The sequence below is a fragment of the Carlito syrichta genome, unplaced genomic scaffold (genome assembly GCF_000164805.1).
Source record: "Carlito syrichta isolate Samal-C Ts95f unplaced genomic scaffold, Tarsius_syrichta-2.0.1 Scaffold311550, whole genome shotgun sequence".
In the NCBI taxonomy this organism is placed as follows: domain Eukaryota; kingdom Metazoa; phylum Chordata; class Mammalia; order Primates; family Tarsiidae; genus Carlito; species Carlito syrichta.
Genome location: NW_007255646.1, coordinates 76,451 through 94,090, shown reverse-complemented (window position 1 = coordinate 94,090; position 17,640 = coordinate 76,451).

Below are 17,640 nucleotides of genomic sequence, written 5' to 3'. Positions count from 1 at the left end.
TGTATTATTACTTTTATGACTTTGCCAGCCAAAGGGTGATCTTTGATCTTCAGCCTTGACACGAACCTAAAAGTTTGCTAGAGATCATTATGCTAAACCATGAATGATTGGGCTGTCCTGGTCTTGCATCTGATGGAGATTTGCTGAGGGGGCTGAGGAGGATGGGATAGACTGCTGCTTGTTTTGTAGTAGAATGTCTGAATGCTTTCTTTTCTCTTTTTTTTTTGAGTTGGAGTCTCACTCAGTCACCCAGACTGGAGTGCAGTGACCACTCCCAGCCACCGCAGCCTCGACCTGCTGGGCTCTGGAGATCCTTCCGCCTCAGCCTTCCAAGTAGCTGGAACTACAGGCACGCGCTACCATGCCCAGCTAATTTTTGATTTATTGTAGAGATGAGGTCTTGCCAAGTTGCCCAGGTGGGTCTCGAACCCACGGGCTCAGGCAATCCACTCACCTCAGCCTTCCAAAGCACTGGGATTACAGGCTGAGCCACCAAGCCTGGCTTGAATGCTTTCTAATGGCTATGCTGAGGCAAAAAGACTAAACCCTTTCACACACTATACAATTATTTAAATAGTATATGTTGTGTGCATCTTAATACAGTAAAAACAAAAAAAATCACATGTCACCAAGGGTGTAAATGCTCAGGTCCCACCAGCCTGAGAAGATGTGCAGTTAGCCTACCATCACTATAGTCTGACAAGACAATAGCTCTTCTCTTTGCAGGTAACTAAATGTGATGGCCTGTGGAGAAGTAGTTGCATAAGTTCCCTTGCAATGTTTAGGGACTGATCATTTCTGGCAGGCCAGAAGAGTTTTAAGTGCCCTAAGGAAAACAACTCTTGGCCTGGACTTTGCTTCTCTATACATGCCTCACTCACTGTTCAGGTGAGAACACTCTGAACTTTGACAGAGGAAGAGAACTCTAGAGCTATTTCCTGACCCAGCATTGCCCATTAGTGCTCCTGATGTGTCTATCTCAGTTATTGCTATAGGATGTGAATGAGGATACTTCATTGACCACAGCTTCCAGAGAAATCATCACACTCATCTGTGGCTCCCCCACAGTGCTGGGGCTATCTCCACAAATAACTCTGCAGACTGAGTCCAACAGAAACCCTACTAAGTATGCTAAGGTCTGATTGGTGAAAACACCCATAGAAATCCAAGTGTCCCTGAGCAATTCACTGGCTCCCTCCTTGGAGGCAAATTCACCTTCACCATCACAGGAAGTCAGTCTATATCTTGAAAGAAAATAAACTCAACAGAGACAAATATTGAGATGATCCCAGTGGTAGAATTAGAAAACAAATATTTTAAGTATGTTACTAATATTATACTAGATTAAATATATACTGATGTAATTAGTAAAAATATAATTAGCAAAAGATAAAAAGTAAATGAAAATGTCAGCAGAAACACATAAACCACAAAAAACAACCAAAGGGATTTTCACAAACTGAAAACTACAATATCTGAAAGGGGGAAATATAAGCTGAAGAGAAGAATGGATAGAAAGAGTGAATTTAAAGTCAAAGAAATAAAAGTATTAAATATGAGAAAAAAGATTAAAGAAAAATGAAAAGAGCTTCAGGAACCTGGAAAGCAATAACAGAAATGAGAACACACAGTGATCCTGGGACCTGGTATATGGACATGTTCAAATGACACCCAGACCAAGACTCTCCTTTCCCAAGCTATCAGGAATGCTGGCTGCTGGTGGCTGTAAAAACTCCCCCAGGATTAAAGAAACTGACCTGCCAAGAATTACACCCCCTACCTTGGAGCAGACACAGAAAAAAATTATTTGTTGCAAGCATACAACAAACACCCTGCCACCGTCTGTAAGAAGTCTAAAGGACCCTCCCAGCTTCATAAATCCACATGGAGTCAGCTAGGATCTCTATTCAACTGTGTGTCTACTCAACTCCATTGAAAATCAATTTCTCCCTATTTTCCATTCTCTTCCTTCCTCCTTTTTAGATCATTCTCAATAAAGCCACTCAGAAAAACAACTCAGAGACTGTTTACTGAAGAGCCCAACATAGGATAGTTATCTTATATATAAGCGTTGATCTGATGAATGAAAACTTTCATGTTCCTATCAAGGAAGAAGTTCAAAAGCAATTTACACTCATGGTGTTGCAGGAAAACAGAGAGACCATGACACCAAGGCTGTCTTAGGAAGTAGCAGTTTATTGGCACCGAGGCTACTCAGCAGGCTAATGCTCCAAGGCTGAGCACCTCAGAGAGAGAGGAGAGGGGTTTTATCTGTTAGTTAAGGTAAGGGAGGAGGTTGGGTCATATGGCTATACATTTTTCTTTGGAATTTACAAGGTTGTACTTAGCAAAATCAGATTTTCAAAGAACAAATTGTCTCCAGGACAGACATAATAGGCAGGGGTTGTAATCTGATAACTTCACAGAGAGAGGATATGGGGTAAGGTTGTGAATTGGTTACTATCCTGCATTTCCAGGAAAGTGCCTTGTGGCTATTTAGTTTTCTCAAGCCTCCTGCCTATCAGGTTTGGAACCTGCAAGTTGATCTTTAAAAGGAATAATTTTAACTGTTTTTAGCCCCTCTCTGAAACAATGGAATGTATTAAAATATTCATTTAAGGTTTTATTCCAGGGATACATGAACTCTTCCACTCCATGAATACTAAGATACCTGGACCATGTGAACATTCCATAGAACACCATGCTGACTCATTATATTGAAGAAATCATATTAATCACACCAGATGGGCAAGACATGGCCAATACAGTAGCTACCTTGACATAAAAAGTGCTCTAGACAGGAGACACACACTGTAAAGTTTCAAGTGGTCATCATATCAGTGAGATTTCTATGGGGCTGTAAGTCTGTGACATGGCAGGACATTCCCTACAGAGGAAGACAAATTATTACATCTCACAATTCCTACCCTTAAGACAGAAGTACACACTTAGAGGACCTCTTCAACATCTAGAAACCTGTATTCCATTCATGTGAATATTCTTCAACCAAATTTACCAAATGACACAAAAGCTATAGTTTTAAAAGGTCTCAGAAAAGACAAGGGCTCTGCAGTTATGATACTTGCATCCATAACATTTGAGTGATAAGACCCAGCAGACACAAATACACACATATGCACATACACACAAGCACACGCACATGAAGTATCTGGCAACCTCAAAGGAAAAAAATGTAATCTTCCAAGTATTCTGAGCAACAAATTGATACTGGACCTTGGTAGAAATGAAGCATCTGGTCATGAGACAGTCAATTGCATATGAGACCAGGCATGTACCTGGTTGGGGGAAGGGGTTCCTGAGAAACCCAAGCTAAAAAAATCCAAGATCTTAGCTTCTCTACTCAACAAGAATGTTGATGGACATGAAATGCAACAAAAAAGAAACACAGTGATTCATTCAGACCTCTCTTTCCCACAATTCCTCCATCCAGTCTCCTCCCCGGAGAATCACAGGCACTGAATTTGACCTCCTGAGTGAGATAAAAAAAACTCCAGTCCTAAATGAAAACAGTGTGGAGATAGGGAAAGACCAGCAGGAGCGCATCCTTCCATCAGTGGGGTTTCCACTATAGACAACAGAGGAGGCTGTGGCCTAGGCCCTGGGAAAGCAAGTCAGCTGTGAAACTTCTGTAGGACCTGAGTCCCATTTACATGGGTCATTGATGCTTATCAACTGAGTAGTCATGACCTGAACCCCCAAGGAAGGGAGCTCATTTGTATGAAAGGTGTTGCCACAGGGTATAAAGAGTTATAATGAGATCTTTGGGGACTGAGCCTGTGGGGAACAGTCTTGAACAGCACAGCACTGGACTGTCTGCACTGTGGGAGTCTAGCTCCTGCCGGGTTCAGGGTACTCCAAAGGTGGAGGTGGCATAGGCCTTTGAGGGGAAGAGAATGAGGGAGAGAGACTGGGCACCCGTTATGGGAATGTGGATGCCATTTTATTGCGTGTAGTCGTGAGCTTATATTTCTCACTACAAGGGAAATAATCTTTACAAGTTGCTGCCACAGAGCAAGTTAAAATCATCATTACAAAACAAATCACTTGCAACAAATTACATGGATTTTTTGTGATGTTAAAATGATACTTAAGTTTAAGTATTCTACTCCTTGCTTGGCTAATGTTCTCTCTAAGGGTGGAGACTATTTCCACCCAAAACAACATAATCCCAATACAATGATGTTACCCTGTAAAAAATGGTTTCCATAACCCATTAATATAAAATCTTAAAATTATAAAATTATAAAGCTTCTCATTAAACAACTCCACTTAAAACAAAACTTATATCTCAAATTAACTAATATATATTACAACCTTTCTCACAAATTTAACTCTTTATAAACTTAGCTTCCTATATTCAAATTATCCAGGGAAACAGGTTTTTCCATAATAAAGTCTCTGGGGGCCAGAACAACAGTTTCTGGTCCAGGGTTTTGGAGCAGTTCATATGTAGAATATTTCCATCTGGTGGGAGAATGTGCACCTGGAAATTTTCTAGAAGTGCTTGGCAGATGTTTCTTTTCTCATGGACAAGGAGTTTCTTCTTGATAACTTTCTGATCTTTCAAGCCCCTTGGTAGTTTTTTCTTATTTGAGTTGTTTTATTGTTTTCCTATCTGGAACATCCTATCTCTAAGGAAAAAACAGTTTAGAAGAAACTTCTAGTGATGTTATTCAGGCTTCAAGGTAGTTTAGGTTGTTAGATAAAACCTGTTTTACTCACTTAAATTCTAGATCTAAACCCTTTAACTTTTTTATACTATAACTTTAATATGTATATCAAAACAAACTTATAAATCACCTATTTATACCTTAATATAAACTTTCACTTCACTTAAATCTTATTCCTGGTATTCAAACACCATAACTACAAAATTTTTCAAAACAATTATTTGCCTAAACAAAATCAGAAACCTCTTTTTACCAGGTATTAGTCACAAATCCTAGCCCTAAAAACAAGATCTGTAATCCATGACCAAGTGAAAGAAAGCCCTTTAAACATGCCTCAGAGTCATCACATGGGCAAAAGGTGATGGGCTAAACAACATAGAGGAAAGATGGACAATGAGTTTCCAGTAGCCTGTGGCCTGGGGTCACCAGGACCCTGTCAATCTGGTGGGCCTCCAAAGCTGGCTCCCAACATCTCCCCCTCTTTTGTTTTTTAATATGAAGTTGTGAAATTCTGTGTTTAGTTGGGAGATGTTATTCTTTAGGAATTTGAAGATTACAATCAGTCTTTTAATCAGCAGTTTTGGGCCTCACCAAGACATTTCTCTGAAGCACTGCAGGTGCACATTTCTTTACATATGAGAAGTTCCTTAGCTCCAGTTTCCTGGTCACCAAGGTCTGCAGTCTTTTCTTTCTTTTATTTTATAATACTTATTTCTAAAAACTAAAAAACCTTTAATCATATTCCTTAAGCCCCAAAATCATTATATCATAATACCACATATATGTACTTAATGAATCTTACTCTATTATACTAATTCTAAATCTACTATGTGCTGATCTTTTAATCTAAATCCTAAAGGTTAGTCTTATAAATCTCCTTAAATTCTAAACTAGTAAATCCTAGTAATTATTCTTGTAGCTATGCTATTATGTCTAATACAATTTTACCTAAATTCTTATATTATTATTAAATCAAGCAAACTAAAATTTTAAAACATTCATGACTCATGGAAGAAAGTCTCTTTGATGTGTTTCAAAGTTTAATCACAATGAATGCAGTTTAAAAAGGTCATAAATTGAAAAAGCCAAACCACAAGGTGGGAAGTGAAAAGCAGGAACAATGACATTCTAAAGTTTGCTGTGTATGCTTAACTTTCTGTTTTCTTCATGCTTGATGTTTCAGGATTCTTCTTGGTTAATTGTGTGAAAAGGTGGAAGGCAATGGAAACCAGCCCCTGGACTTGCTTTGCAGTCCTATGGTCCTCAGCTCATCCAGACTTTGTCAACGGGTGGGCCTCCAAGGCTGACTCCCAACATCTCCCCCTTTTTTGTTTTTTAACATGTAGCCATGGAATTCCATATTTAGTTGAGAGATGCTGTTTTTAGTGCCTTGAAGATGACGGGAAGCATACACAATAACAGTAGAATCATTCCTCCACAAATTCCCACATTAATGAGTATAGAAATTAATGATTTTTTATTAATAAATGAAAAAAATGCTGAAAAATAGAGTTAGACAATTCAGTAGACTTAAATTGTTTTTCAGCAATACTAATATCCTGAATTTCTTGGTGTAATTTAGTGAGATTTATACTCAAGTCTGAGTAATTCCTAATTCCAAGGATATGATTTTTAATTTTATCCCAAGTATGGATGGATTTGTTCATCTGCAAAGGAGTGAGACAAATCCATTTAAACTCTGAATGACATCACAGAGCCAATTTAATCTTTAGAGTCACAAGTTTTCTTGTCCTACACCAAGAATAGCTTCTTCCAATGCATTAACCTTACTCTACAACTTCTGAATAATTATTAAATGTTTTTAGATAACTGATCTGTAAATGAGGCTGTATGTACCTCTTTAGCTAAAACTATAGCTGAAACTGAAACTGAAGTTGCTATAGCTATTAAAGCTCCAATTCCTAAAATCAAAGTTGCTATAAATCTTTTTTTGTTGTTCTATCAACAAATTAACCTCATATAAAGTTTTCAAACCATATTCATATCAGTGGGAAGGGGATTTCACTGGAACCATCAGATAAGGAGGTTGGCAAACAATAATAAATCCTCTGTAGGAAGAATCAGTTAGACAATTAGTAAGAATGCAATTTTTTACAAGAAACATTATAAGCAGAATTTTTCTAAGTAATAATTAAAGAATTGGGATTATGATAGACAAAAACACATAAGGTGATTGTAAACAAGCTTTGACCTTATACTGAGTTTTTCCCTTAGGTCGGGTTAGATTACTGTTCTCATGGTAGTGAGGGCTCTCCAGATATTAGGCTGAATAACCTGCTTGTATCTAATGACTTTTGTTAATATTGGAGGTACCCATCCATTGGTATGCAATTTGATCGGGATAAGAATACCCTCAGAGTTCTGGATAGAAGGGGATTGTAAATCAATACCCCAATCATTAATAGAAAGGAGAGATTTAGGAGGGAATACACAATTTTTGATGAATATACACACTCTCTCCAAACAGGGCAGCCAGTGTTAGGTTGAATAAGCAACCAATCTTTATCTGTACTATTAAAAACACAGTGGGCACATTAAACGAATGTTCAGCTTTAGTAGCGTAGCGTGAGTCTGACTTTCCAGACATTAATAAATGAAGAAGTCAAATATCTTTAGAAGCTTTCCCACCATTAGGGATGTGGGAAGGGCTATTACTAATTAAAGTTTTAACAGTAGACATTAAGCAAAAAGTCTTATAATAGGAATGCATAGAGTTATTACCAAAACAAATAGGTGGAGCACAAGAGCTTCCCACATAAGAAAAATTATGATTTGTGACAGTTTTTGTTTGAGAAGAAAAGAAGAGTAGACCCTCCTAGTAACTGGGTAGAATTAGTAAATACAGTGATTATCTCATTATCCCAGGTAACGGGTCGAAACACTGAAGTATTGGGAATATGTGCCCAGTAAGACTTTTCTGAATAAATACAACCCACCTGGCATGCTATAATAGCCAATATAACAACAAAAAAAGTAGAGGGAGTAAGAGAAATATTTTGAGACCGAACCAAGTCCTTTGCATGATGTGTCAGCTCTTTCAGCTGTCCCCTAGTTGTTGGTTAGCAGGTTCTCCTGGAAGCAGCAGAACGCAGTTGTGGTTGTGGAGGCCTCTAGAGAGTTTCTTCGTCATTGTCAGTCGAGTTTAGGTGGTTTTGTTCCTGCATTTGGGAGGTGAACTGTGGTGGGAGTGGGAGGCTGGACATGCCTAATTAGGTGACTAGGAATGCAAATTGGTGAAGTAAACTTTGGGCATTTTGATGACGAAGGGCATGGGAAGTGGTAGCTGTTAATAAAGGGAAAACAAAAATTACATAGCCTTTTTAACAAGAGCATTGCCTTTAGATAATGGACCAAGGAAGGGCCGAATGAGGATGAGTAATGAGTAGTATAAACAAACTTAGTCCTAGCACAAATATGCAATTGAATGGTCTGTAAAAGAACAATTATGTTAATGGAGGAGGAGGGAGAGACAGCATGAAGACTAGCAGTTTTCAAATGATGCATTATGCCTGTAACATAATATCAGTGTTAAGATTAAAATGTTTCTTTTAGGGAGGTTTGTAAAGGCCTGACAAGCTGCAAACAGTTTAACTCATTGAGTGGATTTATAATCTGTCTGAAAACAAGAAGCAACACCATTAATAGCACTGTTTTAGAAGAGGAGTCGTTTGTAAAAATCAAGTAGCATTTTGCAGAAGGTAGAGCACTGGTAACCTTGAAGAAAGATAAAAGACTGATTTTTTGCAAAAGTAAGAAGTGGAGAAGGATAGTGGGAGTTTACTCATCTAGTAAAGTGGGTTACAGCCCACTGCCACACAGGGCGTATTTTACAAAGCCAAGTTATCTGAGGAGCAGTGTATGGTACTACAATTAAAATAGGCTTATGGCCAAAAAGTTTTCTGGCTTTCATGTATCATGTTTGACATACTTATACCATTTTTTGACATGTTTGAACGTTTTATTTTTGTTTTATACTTTTCTTAAATAACCAGCCATTCTATTATAGATTGAAAATGTACCATGAAAATGTACATGGTACATTTTTATACAATTATTTCTCTCTCTTATATACTTTTTTACCAAAAGCATATCTCATACCAACAACCTTCTTTACACTTTTTCTAACCTCAGAGCTCTAACCAAAGCAGTAAGTTTATATGCAGTGGAAGGGTTTAGATAAGGTTCAATGTAGAACTATTAGAGAAATTCAAAGCTAAACAAAAGGCACCTAAAAGGCACAATGGTGAGACCAAAGAAAATACGAGTTTTAATTTTGTTTATAATATCCCCATCCAATAATGGAAAAACTGAACCGTTTTCCGCTTATGTTTGTGGTCCTGCATTCTTTTCTCCTCCTGGTTGTTAAAGACTTTAAAGGTCATGTCCAATAGTTATAGTTGAGGGGTTTGTGGGCCCTTTTCTAATTTTAGGAGTTTGTGCCTAACATCAGGTGCTGACTGAGAGAGAAAACACATAGCCAAAAGAACTTGTCCCTCCAGAGAGTTTAAATTAATACTAGTAAACTGCTGCAATGTCTCAGAGAGGTGACTTGGAAACATTGCTGGATTTTTATCTGGTCTTTAAAAAACTTCTTTTATTTTGTCCTAGTTGGTCTGTTTATTAACACCCTTTTTATAGTTAGTTAACAGGATTCATTTATATGATTCCTTTACTTTCATCTGGGGAGAAGGTTGATATAGTCTCCATTTAGATATAACTTGAGAAAAATTTATCATAAGAAAACAACAAGGGGCTAGGCTCAGTGGCTCAGCCTATAATCCCAGCACTTTGGGACGCCAAGGTGAGTGGATTGCCTGAGCCCACGGGTCCAAGACCCGCCTGGGCCATTTGACAAGACCTCATCTCTATAACAAATCAAAAATTAGCTGAGCATGGTAGCACGCACCTGAAGTTCCAGCTACTTGGAAGGCAGAGGCGGAAGGATTGCTGGAGCCCAGCAGGTCGAGGCTGTGGTGGCCAGGAGTAGCCATTGCATTCCAGTCTGGGTGACAGAGTGAGACCCCAATTCAAAAAAAAAGAAAGAAAACAACAAGGTCGAATTTTTAACATCCTTTTGTCCCAGCCATCCCTTGAGAAGAGACCTATTAAGCCATGTGGACACTTGAAGGGACTTTCCAAGTACATGTGGGGGTGGTGACTTGTTACAGCTAGTAGGGCTGCCACCAGGGGGTTATCAAGCAGTGAGGGAAGGGGGGTGAGAAGTCTGGAGGCTGGGGTTAGGTGCCATGGCCATTGGCACCTGCCCCTTTTCTGAAAGTAAAAGAGAAAGACTGGAGGCAGAGATCAGGTGCCATGGCCTTTGGCACCTGCCCCTTCCCTGAAAGAGAAAGACTGAAGGTCAAGGCTAGGTGCCACAGGACATAGACGCCAGCCCTTTTTTCCCAGATAAGGATGGAGGCCAAGAAGGGAGAGAAAATGACAGAGCAGATAACAGGAAGCAGGAGTAGTCAAACCAGCTGGGTCAGCATTTGAGTTAGAGGAAAAGCAGGACAAAGGAGGTAGACACCTTTTGTATTTGTTTACAATTTTGAAAACTCAGAATTTGTTTTGATCGCTTGCAATTTATTTCTTAAAGGAGAATTTTAAAACAAACAACTAATAAAGTCATAAACAGTAATGCCAGGAATTTCTGGAAACTTGATGACTTTTTCCAGACTGAGTGTTTTTATAGTTTCCATATTAGCATTAATGGTCTTTTAATTTTATAAAAGTGTATATTTACCTGATTTTTTCTTTATGACAAATATAGGAGTATTTCGTGGGCTGTTTGAAGGTGCTATATGGCCAGCTTTTAGCTGTTGTTGCACCAAATTTTTTGCTGACTATCCTTCTTCTCTATGATTTTCCTCCTTCCCAGGGGATAAAGGATTATCATTAACAGGGGAAATGGCTGACATTGCCTGGGAAGGAGCAGGGGTTAATAAGGGAGTTATTTCACCTGGTTCCTCTTTTAGTTTTGTGGGTAATCTATCAGCTTCTTGTTGTGTATTTAAAACATCTCTAATAACATTCCATAAAGCAAAAACATTTACAGGCATTTGTTCCAGACCATGGAGAGTGTAATATGGCTTTAATTCCTCCCCAAACTTTGCTAAATTAATGGTGCCTTTTTCAGGGAAACAGGGGCACTATTCATGCACCAAATGAAGAAAATGAGATAATTGTGTAGAGGAAACTTTAATTTCTCTATAAATAAGTACATGCATCAGAATACTTATGAACAGCTTTCTTTCTTTAGATTCACTCTGGCTCATGATTCTATCACAGCTCTTAAACTGCTCACCTTTCCTAGCTCTGCCTGTCTCTACAGAGGGGTCTGCGGCATCCTGGGTGAGGTCCTATCCATCCCCCCCAAAAAAAGCTTACCTTTCAAGTCCCTGTTCTGGGCACCACTTGTGGGAGTCCTGCTCCTGCCGGGTTCAGGGTACCCCAAATGTGGAGACAACATTGGAATTTGGGGGGAAGAGAAAGAGGGAGAGAGACTGGACACCCGTTATGAGAATGTGGATGCCATTTTATTATGAGTAATTGTGAGCTTATATTTCTCTCTACAAGGGAAATAATCTTTGCAAGTTGCTGCCACAGAACAAGTTAAAATCATCTTACAAAACAAATCACTTGCAACAAATTACATGGATTTTTTGTAATGTTAAAATGATGCTTAAGTTTAGGTATTCTACTCCTTGCTTGGCTAATGATTCTCTAAGGGCGGAGACTATTTACACCCAAAAAACCATAATCCCAATACAATGATGTTACCCTGTAAAAAACAGTTCCCATAACCCATTAATATAAAAGCTTAAAATTATAAAATTATAAAGCTTCTCATTAAACAACTCCACTTAAAACAAAACTTAATCCCAAATTAACTTATATAACAATCTTTCTCACAAATTTAACTTTTATAAATTTAGCTTCCTATATTCAAATTATCCAGGGAAACAGGTTTTTCCATAATAAAGTCTCTGGGGGCCAGAACAACAGTTTCTGGTCCAGAGTTTTGGAGCAATTCATATGTAGAATATTTCCATCTGGCGGAAGAATGTGCACATGGAAATTTTCTAGAAGTGCCTGGCAGATGTTTCTTTTCTCATGGACAAGGAGTTTCTTCTTGATAACTTTCTGGTCTTTCAAGCCCCTTGGTAGTTTTTTCTTATTCGAGTTGTTTTACTGTTTTCCTATCTGGAACATCCTATCTCTAAGGAAAAAACAGTTTAGAAGAAACTTCTAGTGATATTATTCAGGCTTCAAGGTAGTTTAGGTTGTTAGATAAAACCTGTTTTACTCACTTAAATTCTAGATCTAAACCCTTTAACTTTTTATATACTATAACTTTAATATGTATCTCAAAACAAACTTATAAATCACCTACATATACCTTAATATAAACTTTCACTACACTTAAATCTTATGCCTTGTATTCAAACACCATAACTACAAAAATATTCAAAACAATTATTTGCCTAAACAAAATCAGAAACCTCTTTTTACCAGGTATTAGTCACAAATGCTAACCCTAAAAACAAGATCTGTAATCCATGACCAAATGAAAGAAAGCCCTTTAAACATGCCTCAGAGTCATCACATGGGCAAAAGGGGACGTGTTAAACAATGTAATGGAAAGATGGATAATGAGTTTCCAGTAGCCTGTGACCTGGGATCACCAGGACCCTGTCAGTCTGGTAGGCCTCCAAAGCTGACCCCAACACTGCACCATGGGCTGGGCTTCTCTTCTGCTTACCCTTTTATCTCACTGCCCAGGTAAGGGAACTGTCTGTGTTGAGGGAGTGGGGAGAAGACAACTCTGGAACTTTCTGTCTCCTAGCCTGAACATTTTCTCTCTCATTTGTTTTCGGGGGCCAGTTCCCAGGCTGTGGTGACTCAGGAAACTTTACTAGACATAACTCCTGGAGGAATAGTCACACTCACCTGTGGGTCTAGTACTGGGATTGTCACCACCAGGAACTATGCCAGGTGGGTACAACAGATGCCTTACCAGATACTCCGTGGTCTAATAGGTGGCAGCTGTATCTCAGGATTCCCTGCCTGGTTATCAGGCTCCCTGCTTGGAGGCAAGACTACCTTCACTTTACGGGGGCTCAGCCTGAGGACGAGGCTGAATATTACTGTGCTCTGTGGTTCAGCAACCATTTCCACAGTGACAGACGCAGATGGTGATGTGACACAAAAAAATCCTGTCTCAACTTTGCCCTTTACTCCTCAACTCCTCCCTCTTCTTATATACAAAGATGAACATAAAGTTCTAGGAAATATGTCTGCCATTGGAGAGGGATATGAGTCTTTGGAACCCAGAGGGTGGATTGTGGTAGGCAGCCACTAAGATGACTACCAAGTAACTTTACCTCCACCTATACACATCCTTCTGTACTTTCCTTCCACCAGTGAGAGTTGTACTGAGTGAGTGACTGTGAGTGAGTTTGATACATAGGGCTGATTAAGGAAAAGCCATGAGAGGAAGAAAGGGAGCCTTCTGGGGATAAAGCATACATAAAAGAGATGTCACTCAGTAGCACAGCCAGGAGACTCTGGGTCACAGAGTCAAGAAGGGCAGGAGTAGGTTGACTTATTTTATAATTCCAGGGTTTATCTTATAAATGGTTGGCAGAAATGAGTACAGTTTCATGGGAGTAAACAAAGCAGGCAGGCTCTAAATGGTTAAAAATATGCCCTTCTGGTATATATTGAAGCATTTGGACATGTAACAATTTGATTTTTGTGCTGACAGGCTCAGGCTACTGGTCCCAGTCTGCTATGAAGAAGTAGACAACATAGGGGACAATAAACAGAGACTGTCTTTTAATCCCCTACATAACAACTAGATTCTAAAAAGTGAAACTCAGAAGTGAGAGGATGTTATCCCTGATATTTGGTAGCTATCTCTTGGAGTGCTTGCCCTAGGGCTGGAGGGTCATATAGATAATCCGTCCTGGGGCAGCCTGTGGAGAAGCACACAAGGTAAGGAGCAAAGACCTGCCAATAGCCATATGAGTGGGCTGACAAGTGGATGCTACCACCCCAGCCAAGCCTTCAGAGGCATGTAGGTATCTTCTGCTGACAGCCTGCCTGCAACTGAATGAGACACCGAGCTGGGCAACCCCTTGCTTTTTAACCTGCAGCAACTAGGATATTTTAAGTCACTGCTTTGGGGTCATTTGTTACACAGCAATAGATAATAAAGACATTGACTAATTAGGATCTACAAGGTTAGTTTAACTGTAGAGGATGAGACTGAGCACTGCCTGTGCATATCTGCTAGGGTGCATCAGAGGAATGGCTGGTGATCAGACTCACAAAGACTTAACCTTCAGCCTTGGACATCTGCTTCAGCAGGTAAATACCTGTGCCAGTGACTTGGGGGGACATATCTTTAATGAGACACGGACACAAGATCAGTCTTCCTGGCACTTTCGCCTAAAAGTAACAAAGGCATTCACATTTATTACAAAGGACAAGGGTTTTGAAGAATAATGCAGCACATAGAATGTGTGACTTTCAGCTGTCACAGATATTAAAGTGGGGAGAATAGTGAAAGATTCTGAGCTCCTCAGGCCCCAACCTTAAAAAGGAGTTGAATGTAAAGCCCTTGGTAGAATGTGGAATACTCAGTAAAAACAGGCACAAAGTCTGCACTTTGAATTCCCACTATCCCCAGCTCCCACATATGCACACACACAATTTCCTACTCCAGGATCTAAGACTGGACTGAGAACTTCCCCTTTCCCATAGTGTTATCATTTGTTTTGTTTTGCTAAGTTCTGATATTTGTGTTATGCTGACATCAAACAATGAACTGAGGAAATTTCCATATTTTTCTCTCCACTACACATTCTTACTTTGAGTAATTTCTTCTGCTCATTTGTAAAAGTATCTGTGTGTGTGCGTGTATATGTGTGTCTGGGACCTAATTATATATGCATGCTTTGGTATAGATTTGGGTTTAGAATAAAAATCTATATAGGTATCTTGCCTTATTTGCTTATTAGTACAATGAAACTGTTTTACATTTTCACTAACTATTCTTCAAATACAGAGTTTTCAAAGATAATAGCAGAGATACACCCCAGTGAATTTAAATGTTGAATTAAATGTACTTAAATATTTGCCAGGCATGGTGGTTCACGCCTGTAGTCTTAACACTTTAGAAGGCCAGGGCAGGAGGATTGCTTGAGCCTAGGAGTTTAAGCATGAGCAACATAGCGAGATTTTGTCTCTACAAAAAAAAGAAGGAAAAAAAAAACCTAAAAATTAACTGGGCATGTTGGAGCACATTTGTAGTCTGAACTACTCGAGAAGCCTGGACCACAGAGTGAGGCCCCAACTCAAAAGAAACTACAAAATAAAGGGTGAGTGGGCCACTAAAAACCCAAATTTCACCTGCATATAATTTACTTATGAGGTAAAATCTCACATGTACTCACAACTCTGAAATAAAATAAAATTTGTGTTTAAAATTTTTTTAAATAAAAACAAAATAAGTAAATTTTTCCCTTATGGTGAATATGTAGATTATTTTTCATATTACACTAATGTGGAAAAAGCCTCTTAAAACCTCGAATAACCAAAGATGATTATCATCCTCATCAATTTTTTTGACTTGACAAATATGTATTGAGGGCATAACTAATAATTATGCCAGAAAAATCAGCATAAACAAGAGTTTTCTGGATAACTGGGAAATACTCAATGCCTATATGTTTTCTTTTTCTCTATTAACTTTATTCTTTAATTTTAGACAGGTTTTTTTTTTGTTTGGCTTTGTTTTGTTTGTTTGCTTGTTTGTTTTGAATTGGGTTCTCCCTCCATTTCCCAGACAGGAGTGCAGGAGTGCAGTGACAAGATCACAGCTCATCACAGCCTGGACCTCCTTGGCTCAGGCAATCCTTCCACCTCAGTCTCCCAAATAGCTGGAATTACAGGCACATACCCCATGACTGGTTAATTATTTGTATTGATTGATTTTTGTAGAGATGAAGTCTTGCTATTTTGCTAAGACTGGTCTTGAACTCCTGGTCTTGAATTCAAGCAATCCTACCTCCTAGGCTTCTCAAAATGCTGAGGTTATAAGTGTAAGCCACCACGCCCAACTGATACATGCTCTTTTGATGTGATCAGTTCAGCAAATTTTAATAAATTGACCAAATTGTTTCACCACCACAACAATAGAAAACACTCATTCTCTCACCCCAAAATGTCTCCCTTGTACCCCTTTGCAGCACATTGCCTTCCCTAAGCACTAGCAGCCACTGGTCTGTCTTCACTTGCTATAGTGTTGTCTTTTCTAAAATGTCATATACATAGACTCATGGAGTATGCAGCCTATTATATCTGGCTCCTCAATACAATCCTTTTGTTGTTCATCCATCTTGCCATGCATATATCAATATGTTTTTTCTTGAATATAATTCCATTGCATGGATGTCAGCATCTGTATATTCATTCACACTGATGAGTATGTGACTCGTTTCCAGTTTGTGACTATTATGAGTAAAACTGCTAGGAAAATAACTATTTGTCTTTTTGAGATCATATGTTGTCATTTCTCTAAAGTAAACACCTCAGAGTGGGATTGCTTGGTCATTTTTATGTTCCTAGCAACAATGTGATGAGAGTTCTTGCTGCCCCTAGTCCTTGATATGGTAAGTCTTTCCCATTGTAACCATTCTAGTGGTATTTACTGGCATCTCATTCTGGTTTTAATTCATAACTTAAAAGTCTAAGTATCTTTCTCTTCCCCCCAAGTAAAGAAAGCCCTTTAGCAAGCTCTCAATTATTTTTGGCTCCACTCCCAAGACCACAACATACTCACTGCATAGGTATCTTTTGGTATTTTAGGTACAGATTGATATAAACATATTTTATATTTTTAACTTCTTTCTTGTCTCCCATCTTATATTTTTTAGAATATTATGCTTATTTTAAAATCTTTCTTGTCTCCCTTCTTATTTCTTTTAGAATATTATGCTTATTTTAAAATATTCTTTCTTGTCTCCCTTCTTATATTATTTAGAATATTATTCTTATTTTAAAATCTTGGTATTCTACTGTGTTAATCCTGATTCATGGTAAAACTGTCCAGCTGATGCCCTTTTTTCTGAAGTCTATGCATTTCTATAGGTGTCTGTTTGCTTTTGTGAACAATCAACAAGATGTAAAATCACTCAAATTAGAAAGATATAAGGAGGAGGGACTAAAGCCAAAGCCTTAATCTATGTTGCTCCTGGTGAATTTATGTAGGGGGTGGTGATCCACTCAGGGATAGAAGCTTTAGGGTGCATTAAAGCCCACCAGCTTCTTTTGCTTTACCCCATGTGGATAACTGCAGGCCCCTTATCGCCAATCTTTCTGTATATCTGAGAGGGCATGGACCATGATTATTATTATAGCTTAAACAAAAAGGCATAATCATACTATATTATTAGTTAATCAGTTAAAAAGCAATAGCACAGCCATCTCAGCTCATAAAGCTTTCAGCAAACCACAGCTTGCAGGTGCTTGCAGTTTCAAAAGAAACCAGCCTCAGTTACGGGTAAAACCACGAATTATAGCTGCCCCTTACCACTAACATCCCCCAGTGACAGCCAAGTACTAAAAGGTTATCTGCAAAAATTTCCAAATGTCTCAGCAACCTCCCCAGTTGACAGACCGTGGTTAACCTAAGGTCGGCTAGAACCATAAGGGCCAATCAAGTACCAAGGACTCTGGAAATCCCCCGCTATGCTCCCTCCCTTCTGTAACCGCAATAAAAACTGCTTGTTTAAAGAGCTCGGAGCCTCTGTGTGAGCTTGGTTGCACCGGCTTCCAGCAGAGGTCCAGGCTCGAGCTTGCAAAATAAAAACCCTTTTAAAATTTCATTGGAATTGGCTCTTGGTTTTCTCTCGGATCGAAC